The sequence below is a fragment of the Macaca fascicularis genome, chromosome 3 (genome assembly GCF_037993035.2).
Source record: "Macaca fascicularis isolate 582-1 chromosome 3, T2T-MFA8v1.1".
In the NCBI taxonomy this organism is placed as follows: domain Eukaryota; kingdom Metazoa; phylum Chordata; class Mammalia; order Primates; family Cercopithecidae; genus Macaca; species Macaca fascicularis.
In genome coordinates, this window is record NC_088377.1 from 59,880,186 (window position 1) to 59,894,841 (window position 14,656).

The window sequence follows — 14,656 nt, forward strand, 5'->3', positions numbered from 1 at the left end:
TAGTAATGACATAGAAAAATGAGCAAGATCAGTTAATTTCTTCAAAGAAAATATGTTAATGCCAATAAATGTCTGTAAAGATGGCTAACCTTAGGGAAATGCACGTTAAATGATTTTTTTTGTTTGCCTGTCAGATTGACAGAAAATTAAAGTTCAATAATGTTATGCTTGTGAGGTTATGGGAAACCAGATTCTCATACACTGTAGGTGGGAATGTAAATAGTATATTTTGTCAAACCAATTTGGTATATGTCAAAATTTTAAATGCACATACCCTTTGGCATTCCGTTTCTGTTTCTAGCAAACTGTTTGATTTATTTTTACTTACATTTGTATCCCAAGTGCCTGTCCCAAGTGCCTGTCATACAGTAATCCATCAGTATATAAATATTTGTTGAATGAGTGCAGAGGGAACATTATAAGAATATGTACCACGTACAGTAACTGTCTCTGGATGATGACGGAAACTTTTTTTTCTACTTGTCTATATATGTCGGGTTTTGTAAATAGTAAGTGTTCTTTTTTTTTTTTTTTTTTTTGAGATGGAGTCTCGCTCTGTCGCCCAGGCTGGAGTGCAATGGCGTGATCTCGGCTCACTGCATTCTCTGCCAATAATGAGTATTCTTTACTCATTTAAGGGAAAATTTAAGGGAAAAAAATCACCCAAAAGTTTTATTCCTTAACTGAGGTCAAAGGATAGCTTATCGTTTTACTAGAATTGATGGAATGTTTCCTGTAAGTCCCAGATGAGTTGCCTGGAGGAGAGGAGTGACTTCTGAGGGCATGACATTGAACCCAGGAATAGGAAGCAGACCCTCAAGAAGGATAGCGGGAAACTACTCACATCTGCAAAGTGTTTTTGTTTTGCTTTTCTGAGACGAAACTGGCTTGCATCCAGAGCCTTAAGAAAGAGTACTAATAGTTCTGGGAGCTTTGTAAGTAAGCTTTGTACCTCTCTGTCCTTTTTAGGATACCTGGACCCGGAATAAATCCTAGCCCTGGGGCACGATTTGTAGAATCCTAACTGTCCCAGCAGCAGAGATCATTTTTACTCTGTCTTGTCTGACATCAGTGGGACCAATTGAATTGTGCATTCTTTATGTCCAGGTTGCTCAATCAAGCTCCTCTTTATTGGAATGCAGTGCTCCCACAGGAGCGTGTGGCCCCTCAGAGCTCCCTCCTGTAACCGGTGCTGGTGGTTACCTGTCTAGGGACAGGTCTGTCTGCCCAGGAGAGAAAGAGTTGAGTTTCACGCAGTTGATCCCCCACGTTTCTTCCTGCGTTTACAGGCTATGCCGTCTGTAGCTCTGATGTCCGATCTGGGTGTGCCAACTCTCCTGCCTTCTACCGTAACAGACACTGTCACCACCACTACATAGCCTTTCAAATGATGGCACTCTCTTTTGGTGGTACCCTTGCTCTCTTTTTATACTTAGAAGCAGCAGAATGAGTGATGTGTTTAACTGATACACATTGGTCCCATGATAGGTGTTTATTTTTATTAAAAAACGTTCACGTGTGATTTTTTTTTTTTCTTGAGAGGGAGCCTCGCTCTGTTGCCCAGACTGAAGTGCAGTGGTGCAATCTCTGCTGACTGCAAGCTCCGCCTCCTGGGTTCATGCCATTCTCCTGCCTCAGCCTGCCTAGTAGCTGGGACTACAGGCACCTGCCACCATGCCGAGCTAATTTTTTTTTGTATTTTTAGTAGAGACGGGGTTTCACCGTGTTAGCCAGGAAGGTCTTGATTTCCTGACCTCTTGATCCACCCACCTCGGCCTCTCAAAGTGCTGAGATTACAGGCGTGAGCCACCACGCCTGGCCTCATGTGTGATTTTTAACAAAACTTTAAAATTTGGAATAATTAATAACTTTAAATCTATAGGAAGCCGTAAAGATAGTACAGACAGGTCCTGTGTACTCTTCTAGTTTGCTTAATGGTTATATCTTACATAACTGTAATATAATGTCGAAACCTGGAAATTGATATTTGTGCAACGTATGTGTATAGTGTCATGCACATTTTATCTCATACGTAGATTCCTGTAGGCACCGCCATAGTCAAGATACAGAACTATTCCATTACCCCAAAGACTTCCCTCCTGCCTTTTTAGTCACATCCTGTGTCAGCAGTCCCCAGGGCTGCCCCCAGGTTTCGTAATTCGCTTGGGGCTCTCACAGGTCATACTTACTCCTTGCTATGGTTTGTTGCAGTGAGGGGATACAAAGCAGGATTAATAAAGGGTAGTTGTGCATTGAGCAGATTCTACAGGACACCAGCACTGTTAAGATTCGAAGAGTCTTCTCCCAGCAGAGTTGCCCAGGATGTGCTTACTTCCCCAGCCATAAACTCTAGCAACACGTGTGAAGTGTTTTTTATTGTGAAAGCTCAGGTACGCCTCAGAATCCAGGGCTTTTACTGGAGGCTGGTCACATAGTGTATTCGTTCGTTCATTCTCACATTGCTATAAAGAAATACCTGACACTGAGTCATTTATAAAGAAAGGAGGTTTGATTAGCTCACAGTTCTACAGGCTGTACGGGAAGCATTGCAGCTTCTGCTTCTAGGGAGGCCTCAGGAAGCTTCCAATCACAGTGGAAAGCAAAGAGGGAGCAAAGTGTCTCCCCTGGTGGGAGCAGGAGCAAGAGAGAAGGTGCTACACACTTTTAAACAACCAGATCTCACAAGCACAGAACCACAGGGGATGGTGCGAAACCATTCATGAGTAACTGCCCCATGATCAGATCACCTTTCACAGGCCCCACTTCCAACACTGGGGATTACAGTTCAACATGACATTTGGGTGGGGACACAGATCCAAACCATATCACATAGGCATATAGTCCCTTTGGGACTGACCACTGTTAGAGCAACTCCAAAAGGAAAGCAGGTGTTTACCATAAATCATACAGTTTGCACAAAATATCTAGACAAGCTGGAACAGTGTGGTTCAGTACCGTAACCACACAAAATATCCGTATCACTTAGGGCATAGGGCTAGTACAAGACCTCAGTTTCTAGAAGCTGACCAAGGGCCAGTCTAACCCAGCTGACCAAGCAGGCCCGTCTGAGAATGTGCATCATTTGAGCAACGCAAGCCTGCTGGGTTAACTGTTTATACCATTTTCCTTCCCCTCCTCTCCCTTGCCTTCACCACTCTTAACCTGGAAAAAGCACTAATTTGTTCTCCATATCTGTAGCTTTGTCATTTGGAAAGGTTGTATAAATCCTAGAGTATGTGACCTTTTAAGATGCACTTTTGGCCGGGTGCGTTGGCTCAAGCCTGTAATCCCAGCACTTTGGGAGGCCGAGGCGGGTGGATCACGAGGTCAGGAGATCGAGACTATCCTGGCTAACATGGTGAAACCCCGTCTCTACTAAAAATACAAAAAACTAGCCGGGCGTGGTGGCGGGCGCCTGTAGTCTCAGCTACTTGGGAGGCTGAGGCGGGAGAATGGCGTGAACCCGGGAGGCGGAGCTTGCAGTGAGCCGAGATCACGCCACTGCACTCCAGCCTGGGAGACACAGCGAGACTCCGTCTCAAAAAAAAAAAAAAAAAAGATGCACTTTTTAAAAAAGTCAACATGTTGCTCTTGAGCCTCCAGGTTTTTGCATGTGTTAATAGTGTGTCCTTTTTAGTGTTAGGTATTCTCTTGTGTGGTCATGCCCCAGTTTGTTTACCCATCCCATAGATGTTTATTTTCCCTTGTAAAGTTGGTTAGCATGTATAATTTTTTTTTTTTTTTTCTGAAACAGAGTGTTCTCTGTTGCCCAGGCTGGAGTGCAGTGGCATGACCTCAGTTCACCTCAACCTCTGCCTCCTGGGTTCAAGTGATTCTCCGGCCTCAGCCTCCTGAGTAACTGGGACTACAGGCGCATGCCACCATGCCCAGCTAATTTTTGTATTTTTAATAGAGATGGAGTTTCACTGTGTTGACCAGGCTGGTCTCAAACTCCTGACCTCGTGATCTGCCCGCCTTGGCCTCCCAAAGTTCTGGGATTATAGGCGTGAGTCACCGCGCCCATCCAGCATGAGTAATTTTAACATAATGGCTAATCACCCATGAGAGGAGGAGACTTTTGAACATTTTTAAATAATAGAGACAGGGTCTTGCTATGTTGCCCAGGCTGGTCTTAAACACTTGGCTTCAAGCCATCCTCCCACCTTCACCTCCCAAAGTGCTGGGATTATACGCATGAACCATTGCACCTGGCCCCGGGGAAGGGATTTTTGTATTTATTAAGCATTTAGTATGTATCATTGCTTTATTTATAGCCATGTTATTCTATGGTCTCTACAATAACCTTATTCATTTAGTTATTGTTCTTTCAACAAAGATTTGAGAACCTATGATATGCCCAGTTGTGCAGGGAAAAACCTCCTCAAACTGTGTTTTTCCTCTGCTCATGCCAAGCAATCATCAACACAGAAGACTTCCATGACCATATGTGTGCGGATTCTTCCCCTACACACCACACCGACTGGGTGTCTTCCTTCACTATCTACCAGGAGATAGTGTTCACTTCCTGCACTATCTACCAGGAGATAGTGTCAGATTGCACAGGGTGAGGACTCAGTCTCCATGACTGCCCTTCCTAACCCCCATCAGTTGCAACTCTGGGCCTCCAGAACTTCTTTTTTTGTTTTTTTTTTTTTGAGACGGAGCCTCGCTCTGTCGCCCAGGCTGGAGTGCAGTGGCCAGATCTCAGCTCACTGCAAGCTCCGCCTCCCGGGTTCACGCCATTCTCCTGCCTCAGCCTCCCGAGCAGCTGGGACTACAGGCGCCCGCCACCTCGCCCGGCTAGTTTTTTTGTATTTTTTAGTAGAGAGGGGGTTTCACCGGGTTAGCCGGGATGGTCTCAATCTCCTGACCTCGTCATCCGCCCGTCTCGGCCTCCCAAAGTGCTGGGATTACAGGCTTGAGCCACCGCGCCCGGCCTCAGAACTTCTAACTGACCAGCTCCAAGTTCGGGTTCCCATGGCTCCCTTTTTAGGTTCGATTAATTTGCCGAAGTGGTTTACAGAACTCAGGGAGATGCTTATGTTTACCGGTTTATTGCAACGGATATTGCAAAGGATCCAGGTGAAGGAGATGCTGGGGGTGAGGACTAGGGGAAGGTGCGGAACTTCCATACCCTCCCTGGGTGTAAGCCCTCCAGGAACCTCCACTGTGTTCAGCTACCTGAAAGCTTCCTGGGCCCAGTTCTCTTGGGTTTTTATGGAGGCTTCCTGACATCAGCATTCGTCCCTCAGAGTATAGAGCTGGACCCTCTCTGGGGAGGGTTTAAGACCAATCCAGAGTAGAGTCCTGCCTTGGGGCAGGTAAAAGGAGGGTAGAGAAAAGTCAGAGAGGCTGCCCATGAGGCCTAACACACCCAGCCTTATAACACAAAAGCCTGGGGCTGGCCATGGTGGCTCATGCCTGTAATCCCAGCACTTTGGGAGTCTGAGGTGGGCAGATCATTTGATGTCAGGAGTTCGAGACCAGCCTGGCCAACATGGTGAAACCCCGTCTCTACCTAAAATACACCATGGGCATGGTGGCAGGCACCTGTAGTACCAGTTACTCAGGAGGCTGAGGCAGGAGAATCACTTGAACCCAGGAGGCGGAGTTGCAGTGAACTGAGACCTTACCACTGCACTCCAGCTTGGGCAACAGAGCGAGAACCTGTCACAAAAAACAGAAAACCTAGGATGAGGACTATGGTAGTTACCAGCCAGGAACCGTGGACGAAAACCAATATAGGTTATAACATCACACTGGTACTATTTGAATCACTAGAAATGTAACAGTGGAGAAGGAAAATAAGGTCTTTGTCCTCAGCAAATTGCGTTCTTCGCAGTGAGGGAGACAGACCAACAAGTAAAGAAGTAAAAAAAAAATATTTATTAGAAATAGGACATGGAGGCTGGGTGCAGTAGCTCATGCCTACAATCCCAGCACTTTGGGAGGCCAAGGTGGGTGGATCACTTAAGGCCAGGAATTCGAGATCAGTCTGGTCAATGTGGTAAAACCCTGTCTCTACAAAAAATACAAAACTTAGCCAGGCGTGATGCCACATGCCTGTAGTCCCAGCTACTCAAGAGGCTGAGGTGAGAGGATCTCTTGAGCCTGGGGAGGTCGAGTGTAGTAAGCCGTGATTGCACTAGTGCACTCTAGCCTAGATGACAGAGTCAGACCCTGTTTCAAGGAGCGGGAGGGAAGGCAAAGAAATAGGACATGAGGGCTGGGCATGGTGGCTCACATCCATAAAAAGTTCAAGACCAGCCTGGGCTACGTGGTAAGACCCCGCCTCTACCCCTGCACCCCCAAAGAAATATAAGAAATAGGACATAGAGAATTGGGTCCACGATGGAGGTGAGGGTAGGGTAGGTTGGGGTAGGTAGTATTTCAGATAGGCTAGGGAAGGTCTCTCACAGCTTAGACCTAAACAATGAGAAAGAAACCACCTCCTGTACAGCAAGGGCCATGGCTTTCCTCACATTGGAACAGGACTTGCAAAGCCTCTCCCAAAAAAGGGGGAAGTGGAAAGGATAGCAGTTTGAAACACTCACTTATTTTTTGTTTTTATTTTTTTAAAAGAGGTCTCTATTGCCCATGCTGGAGTTCAGTGGTGCCGTCATAGCTCGCTGCAGCCTCAAATTCCCATTCTCAACCAGTCGTCCTACTTCAGCCTTCCTAAGTGCTGGGAATAGAGGCGTGAGTCATTGCCCGTGTCCACAGTACTCATTTATTATCTCAAAGTTCTGTAGATTAGAGGTTCAAGCAGGCTCCACTGGGTATTCTGCTGAGGACCTCAGGAGGTCAGAATTAAGCATCGCTCATCCTGGGTTTTTATTTGGAGGTGATAGGGAGAGTCTCCTTCCACACACTCATGTTGGCAGAATTCATTTTCATGTGGTGAAGGTGTGAGGTCCTTATTTCTTTGCTGGCTGTCAGCCAGAAGTCATTCTCGGCCTCTAGAAGCCACTCAAATTTCTTGGCTTTTAGTCTCCTCCAGCTTCAAAACCATCAGTAGTGATTTGACTCTCCCTAACTGCACATTTTGTCTCTTCTGTTTTTGAAAAAGACAGCTTTATTGAGGTATAATTCACATACCATACAATTCTCCCTTTTCAAGTGCACAATTACAACCATTACCACAGCCAAATTTAGAATATTTTCATCATCTCACAAAGAAACCCATGCCCTTTCTCTATCCCCTTTATTTCCATCCTGTTCCCTCTCAGTACTAAGTGACCACCAGTCTATTTTCTGTCTCTCTAGATTTCCCTGGTATGGATGTTCGGATGAATGGAATCGTATAATGTGTGGTGTTTTATAACTGGCATCTCTCACTTAGCATGTTTTCAGGGTTCACCATGTTGTAGCATATGTCAGTACTTCATTCCTTTTTATGACCAAATAATACTCCATTTTATGGATATATGACATTTTGTTTATTAATTCATCAGTTAATGTACATTTGGGTTGTTTCTGCTCTTGGATTATTATGGATGATGCTGATAAGAACATGTACAAGTTTCTCTGTGAACATATGTTTTTGTTTCTCTTAGTCTAGGAGTGAAATTGCTGGTTTCTATGGTAATATTGTTTAATCATTTGAGAAACTGCAGGGCTTCTCCACAATGGCTGTACCATTTCACATTCCTACAAACAGTGTATGAGGGTTCCAGTTTCTCCACATCCTTGGCAACACTTGTTATTTCTGACTGTTTGGTTCTAGTCATCCTACTGGATGTGAAGTGGCATCTCATTTTGGTTTCGTTTTGCATTTCCTTGATGACAGATGATGTGGAACATCTTTTCACATACTCACGACTGTTTGACTGTCTTTCTGGAGAAATGTCCATTCAGATCTTTTACCCGTTGAAAAAATTGTTACTTAGTTTTTATTATTGAGTTATAAGAATTTTTTTTTTTTTTTTGAGACGGAGTCTCGCTCTGTCGCCCGGGCTGGAGTGCAGTGGCCGGATCTCGGCTCACTGCAAGCTCCGCCTCCCGGGTTCACGCCATTCTCTTGCCTCAGCCTCCCGAGTAGATGGGACTACAGGCGCCCGCCACCTCGCCCAGCTAGTTTTTTTGTATTTTTTAGTAGAGACGGGGTTTCACGGTGTTAGCCAGGATGGTCTCGATCTCCTGACCTCGTGATCCGCCCGTCTCGGCCTCCCAAAGTGCTGGGATTACAGGCTTGAGCCACCGCGCCCGGCCAAGAATTTTTTATATATTCTGGATAGAAGTTCCTTATTACATAAATGACTTGCAAATGTTTTCTCTCATTCTGTGGGTTCTATTTTCACTTAATAAGGTCCTCTGAAGCACAAACATTAAAATTTTGTTGGAGTACAATTTATCTGTCTTTTGTTGCTCCTGCTTTTGGTGCCATATCTAAATATCCTTTGTCCAATCCAATATCATGAAAATTTTACCTCTGTATTTTCTTCTGAGAGCTTTAGTTTTGGCTTTTACATTTAAGTCTTTGATTGATTCTGAGTTCATTTTTGTATGTGGTATCTAGCATCATTCTTTTACATGTGGCTATCCGATTTTCCCAGCAGTATTTGGTGAAAAGACTCTTTTTTTTTTTTTTGAGACAGTCTTGCTCTGTCCCCCAGGCTGCAGTGCAGTGGTGTGATCTCTGCTCGCTGCAAGCTCCACCTCCTGGGTTCATGCCATTCTCCTGCCTCAGCCTCCTGTGTAGCTGGGATTACAGGCGCCCACCACCATGCCCGGCTAATTTTTTTGTATTTTTGGTAGAGACAGGGCTTCACTGTGTTCGCCAGGATGGTCTCGATCTCCTGAACTCGTGATCCGCCCGCCTCAGTCTCCCAAAGTGGTGGGATTACAGGCATGAGCCACCGTGCTTGGCCGAAAAGACTCTTTTTTCGCCATTGAATACTCTTGGTACTTCTGTGGAAAATCAGTTGACAGAAGAATTGTGAATTTATTTATGGAATCTCAATTTATTCTGTTGATTTCTATGACTGTTCTTGTGCCAGTACCACGCTGTAGTAATTCCCATGGCTTTGTAGTAAGGTTTGAAATCAGGAAATATAAGTTTTCTTACATTCGGTTTCAAGATTGTTTTGGTCATTCTGGGTCCTTATTCTCTTCTGCGTTTTAGGGTTCATGTGCTTCATTGGGCCCATCTAGATATCTAGGATAATCTCCTTGTTTTAATGATTAGTCAACTCAATTATATCTGCAAAGTCCTTTTTGCAGTGAAAGGTGACATAATCACAGGTGTAGCACCAGAGAGTGAAGGTCATGGGTGCACAGGTCCTGTGAGGTTTAATTTGGTATAAAGGTGGAGAATGATAGGAGCAGTGAGGTTGGAGAGAGAGATAGGAAAGGGAGTTTCAGAAATATTACATAGTTTGCCTACAGTCACATTTCTAGTACGTGGCAAAGCTGGGGTTCGAGTGCAGATACGACTGATCCCTGTGATTTCATGGTCCACGTCAAATCAGTCTTCTTTCTTTTTTTTTTTTTTTGAGACGGAGTCGTGCTCTGTTGCCCAGGCTGGAGTGCAGTGGCGCGATCTCGGCTCACTGCAAGCTCTGCCTTCCCAGTTCATGCCATTCTCCTGCCTCAGCCTCCCAAGTAGCTGGGACTACAGGTGCCCGCCACCACGCCCGGCTAATTTTTTGTATTTTTAGTGGAGACGGGGTTTCACCATGTTAGCCAGGATGGTCTCGATCTCCTTACCTCATGATCCACCCGTCCCGGCCTCCCAAAGTGCTGGGATTACAGGCGTGAGCCACCGCGCCTGGCCACCAAATCAGTCTTCTTAGACTCAGAGCTATTGTTACTGTTTCTGTCTAATACATATAGAGCTTTTAATGTATGCCAAGTAATGCACAGAGCACTCCTTTGTTTTTCTAGCTCTTAAAGAGCATCTGTAGAAGTCTTTTTTTTTTTGAGACGGAGTCTCGCTCTGTCGCCCAGGCTGGAGTGCAGTGGCGCGATCTCGGCTCACTGCAAGCTCCGCCTCCCGGGTTCACGCCATTCTCCTGCCTCAGCCTCCCGAGTAGCTGGGACTACAGGCGCCCACAACCGCGCCCGGCTAATTTTTTGTATTTTTAGTAGAGACGGGGTTTCACCGTGGTCTCGATCTCCTGACCTTGTGATCCGCCCGCCTCGGCCTCCCAAAGTGCTGGGATTACAGGCGTGAGCCACCGCGCCCGGCTTTGTAGAAGTCTTTTGGCATAGACTCTTTTGGCTCTACTGGAACCAGCTTAAGAAAAAAAGAAAAAAGCAGTTAGGGAACCAGTGTGTATGTCTCAGAATCTGAGGGTGGGCGTGCAGCTAAACCTTAGCCAGGGATTGGATCTGGGAGATTGAAATCACTCAGGACCTACTGGGCCTTCTACTTTTCTCTGCTTCTTCGGGTATGTCTATTTCACTGTGTAGACTGTCCTGATACTCAGACCACTTGATGGAAGATGATCATGTTACACAGTTCCATCATTCAGGAGAACAGCCCCGATTTAGTCCCATTTCCAAAACTCCAAGCAAAAGACTCTAACACAGAATCAGCTGTGACCCTGAATTGGGGGACCATTCAAATACCTGATACAAATGTAGCTGCTGCCAGCTTATCTTTGCGGATTGAGAGGACAGTTTCCTGATACATGGGAGGTATTTGCACATGTGCTAGGCAGATTCCCCAAACTGTGTTTATTTTAGTAACATGGACTAGTACTATCATACTTACAGTACAAAATTTTAAGAAGTGAATTGATCTATGCGAAAAAATAGGTATTTCCTTTTGCCCATTTCTCTTGGAAGGGAAGGGACAGCAGGATGATAATGGCAAGATTAGCTCAAACTTTCAAAATAATTTGAAACCCAGGACTTGGCATACTAAGTGTAGGCTTAGTGGAGCCCTAGAGTTCAAGACCACCTGGGTAACGTGGCAAAACACCGCCTCTACAAAAAAAATACAACAGTTAGCCAGGCGTGGTGGCTGAGTGGTGGGAGTATTGCTTGAGCTCGGGAAGTCAAGGCTGCAGTGAGCTGTGATCACACCACTATACTCCAGCCTGACAGACCCCGGAAGCTTAGTGATGACTCTGCCACTTACTCGCTTTTTGATGGAATAAGTCGAGATTTCTTTTTTTTTTTTTTTTTGAGACAGAGTTTCGCTCTTGTTGCCGGGGCTGGAGTGCAATTGCACCATCTTGGCTCACTGCAACCTCTGCTTCCCGAGTTCAAGCAATTCTCCTGCCTCAGCCTCCTGAGTAGCTGGAATTACAGGCATGCACTACCATGCCTGGATAATTTTTTTGTATTTTCAGTAGAGATGGGGTTTCTCCATGTTGGTCAGGCTGATCTCGAACTCCCAACCTCAGGTGATCCGCCTGTGTCAGCCTCCCAAAGTGCTGGGATTACAGGCGTGAGCCACCGTGCCTGGCCAGGATTTCTTAATGTTATTTGATTTCCCTCTCCCTGCCAAGTCTCATTAAGTAACTATTACAGATCTTACCTCTAAGGTAGATTTCCGTCTGTCGTCTTTCCATTCCCACTGTGTTACATATTTAATTAATTAATTAATTTATTTATTTATTTTTGAGACAGGGTTTCACTCTGTTGCCCAGACTGGAGTGCCCTGGTGCGATCTCGGCTTCCTGCAGTCTCTGCGCGCGGGTCCAAGCAATTCTTGTGCCTCAGCCTCCCAAGTAGCTGGGATTACAGGTCAGCGCCACCATACCTAGCTACCCACTGTGTTACCTCTAGTCCTCTAATTGTAGTTGCTTCTTGGTCAGTTTCCATGTCTCCTGTTCTGTACTTCTCCCTAATCCAACCTAGAAATTGCCTCTCAAGTTTTGTTTTGTTTTGTTTTGTTTTTTGCTATTTTAAGATGGCATCTTGCTCTGTTGCCCAGGCTGGAGTGCAGTGGTGGCAACAAATTTTTAATCATAGAGTAAAATTTATTTGGGAGGAGTATAATGTTCTGGGAATTTTTTTTTTTTTTTTTCTTTTTTTGAGACGAAGTCTGGCTCTGTCGCCCATTCTGGAGTGCAGTGGTGCGATCTTGGCTCACTGCAAGCTCCACCTTCCGGGTTCACGCCATTCTCCTGCCTCAGCCTCCCAAGTAGCTGGGAGTACAGGCGCCCACCACCACGCCCAGCTAATTTTTTTGTATTTTTAGTAGAGTTGGGGTTTCACCATGTTAACCAGGATGGTCTCGATCTCCTGACCTTGTGATCCGCCCGCCTCGGCCTCCCAAAGTGCTGGGATTACAGACATGAGCCACTGCGCCCGGCCGGAATTTTAAAATTTTAATAGATTTATGTAAACACCTCCACAATCAGAATACAGAAGTTTCATCACCCAAAAACTTTCTTGTGCTAATCCTTTATAGTCACATCCTTTCCTACCCCTAGTTCCTAAATGGAATCATACAATGTGTAAACTTTTAAGATGGCTGCTATGGTCTGAATCTTTGTGTGTCCCCCGAATTCGTATGTTGAAAATCTAAACCGCAAGGTGATGCTACCAGGAGGTGGAGCCTTTGGGAGGTGAGTAGTTCATGAAAGTGGAGCCCCCATGACTGGGGCTTATAAGTGCCCTTAAAAGAGACTACAGAGAGCCTAGCCTGTCTTCCGCTCCCACCATGTGAGGACACAGGGAGAAGGTACCTTCATTGAACCACCAGACACCAACATCTGTTGACTTCTTGATCTTGAACTTGCCAGCTTCCTGAACTGTGAGAAATAAATTTCTGTTTTTTGTGACCTACCCAGTTTATGGTATTTTGTTCCTGCAGCCAGAAGGAACTAAGATGCTGGCTTCTGTCAGCATAAAGCCTTTGAGATTCATCGAAGTTGTTGGGTGTACTGATACCTGTTGTTTTCCTGAGTAGCATTCTGTTGTGTGGATGTACCATAGTTTGTTTATTCATTCTCCCATTGAAAGATATTTTAGTGGTCATTTTTTGTCATCACAGATAATGCTACTATAACTGTTTGTGTATAGAATTTTGTAAATAGCAGTTTTTATTTCTCTAGAGGGAATACCCAGGAGAGGGATTGTATGGTTGGATGGTCATTGTATGTATACATTTTTGAGAAACTATAAAAGTGTTTTCTCTAGTGTCTGTACTATTTTGTATTCCACTAGGAATGTGTGAGGGTTGTAGTTGCTCTGCATCCCTGCCACCACTTGGTATTGTCAGTATTTTTTTTTTTTCTGAGGTGGGGTCTCACTCTGTCACCCAGGCTGAAGTGCAGTGGTGTGATGATACTGGCTTGCTGCAGCTTCCACCTCCCGGGCTCAAGTGATCCTCCCACCTCAGCCTACTGAGTAGCTGGAACCATATCCATGCACCACCATCCCTGCCTAATTTTTTTTTTTTTTTTGTATTTTTTGGTAGAGACTGGATTTTGCCATGTTGCCCAGGCTGTGTCAATATTTTTTGTTTTAGCCATTCTAATGATTTGAGTGATATCTCATGGTGGTTTTAATTTGCATTTCTCTAATGACTGAACAATGTTGAACAAGTATTTATATGCTTATTTGCCACTGCATCAAAAACTGCATATTTTTTTATAGTAGTCATCCTAATGGGTACGAAGGTTTTGATTTGCATTTCCCTGTTTAGTGATGTTGAGCACTTTTTCACATGTTTATTGGCTGTTTGTATGTCTTTGGATAATTGTCTATTGAAGTCCTTTTCCCATTTGTTAACCAGATCATCTTGGTTTTTTTTGTTATTGAGTGGTAAGAGTTCCTTTATATTCTGGATATTAACCCCTTATTAGATATGTGGTTTGCAGATATGTTCTCCCTTTCTGTGTGTTGTTCCTTTTTACTCTGTCATTTGGTTCCTGTGTTGTGCAAGCATTTTCAAGTTTGATGGAATTAATGTGTTTGTCTGATTTTGCTTTTGTTGCCTGTGCTTTTGGTGTCATATCCTAGAAGTCCTTGCAAAATCCAGTGTCGGGAAGCTTTTCCCCTAAGTTTTCTTCTAGGAGTTTTCTAGTTTCAAGCCTATACATTTAGGTCTTTAATGTTAGCTCTTTCTTAATGGGTTCTTTGTATTTTGGGCAGGGAATAAGTCTTTTTTTAATATAACTGTGGTAGGAATTTACCTTTTTTTCTTCTTCCTTCCTCCCCTCTTTCCCTCCCTCCTTCCCTCCCTCCTTCATTCCCTTCTTCCCTCTCTTACGGCTTGAAGATAATGGAATCACTCACTTTTTGTTCATAATTGGTAAGATTTTAGTTAGTAGAATGATGATTCATTTCCAACAACACTTTGTTGTTTGTTCATTGGTTAGCAGGAAGAAGATGAGCCCGAAGTCCGAACACGGTGGAATTCATGTGGATCCTGTGCAAGAAAGGATGTGGTTACTACGGCAACCCAGCCTGGCAGGGTTTCTGCTCCAAGCACTGGAGGGAAGAGTACCACAAGGCCAGGCTGTAGGAGATGCCGGAGGACTGGGAGCTGGCAGAGCGGTAAAAGGACTTAACTAGGAGTGGTTGAACAGTGACGTGACTGGATACATAGTTCTGTCACCGTCGAAATACATTTTTCTCTTCTGCATTGAGCTATCAGCACGTCAGTTTAATATTAAGGAAAAGGATGTTTTCCCCTCTTCTTCTCAGTTAGCCTTTGATGAACAGCTTTCAGTAGTTTCTTCATTTTGTGTAT

General features: G+C 44.7%; 1 pseudogene; it reads left to right on the forward strand.

The window, feature by feature from the left end:
- Positions 1-6,351: 6,351 nt before the first annotated feature.
- The window catches only part of LOC135969952 (rab5 GDP/GTP exchange factor-like), a 38,114-nt pseudogene continuing 29,809 nt past the window's right edge, over positions 6,352-14,656 (forward strand).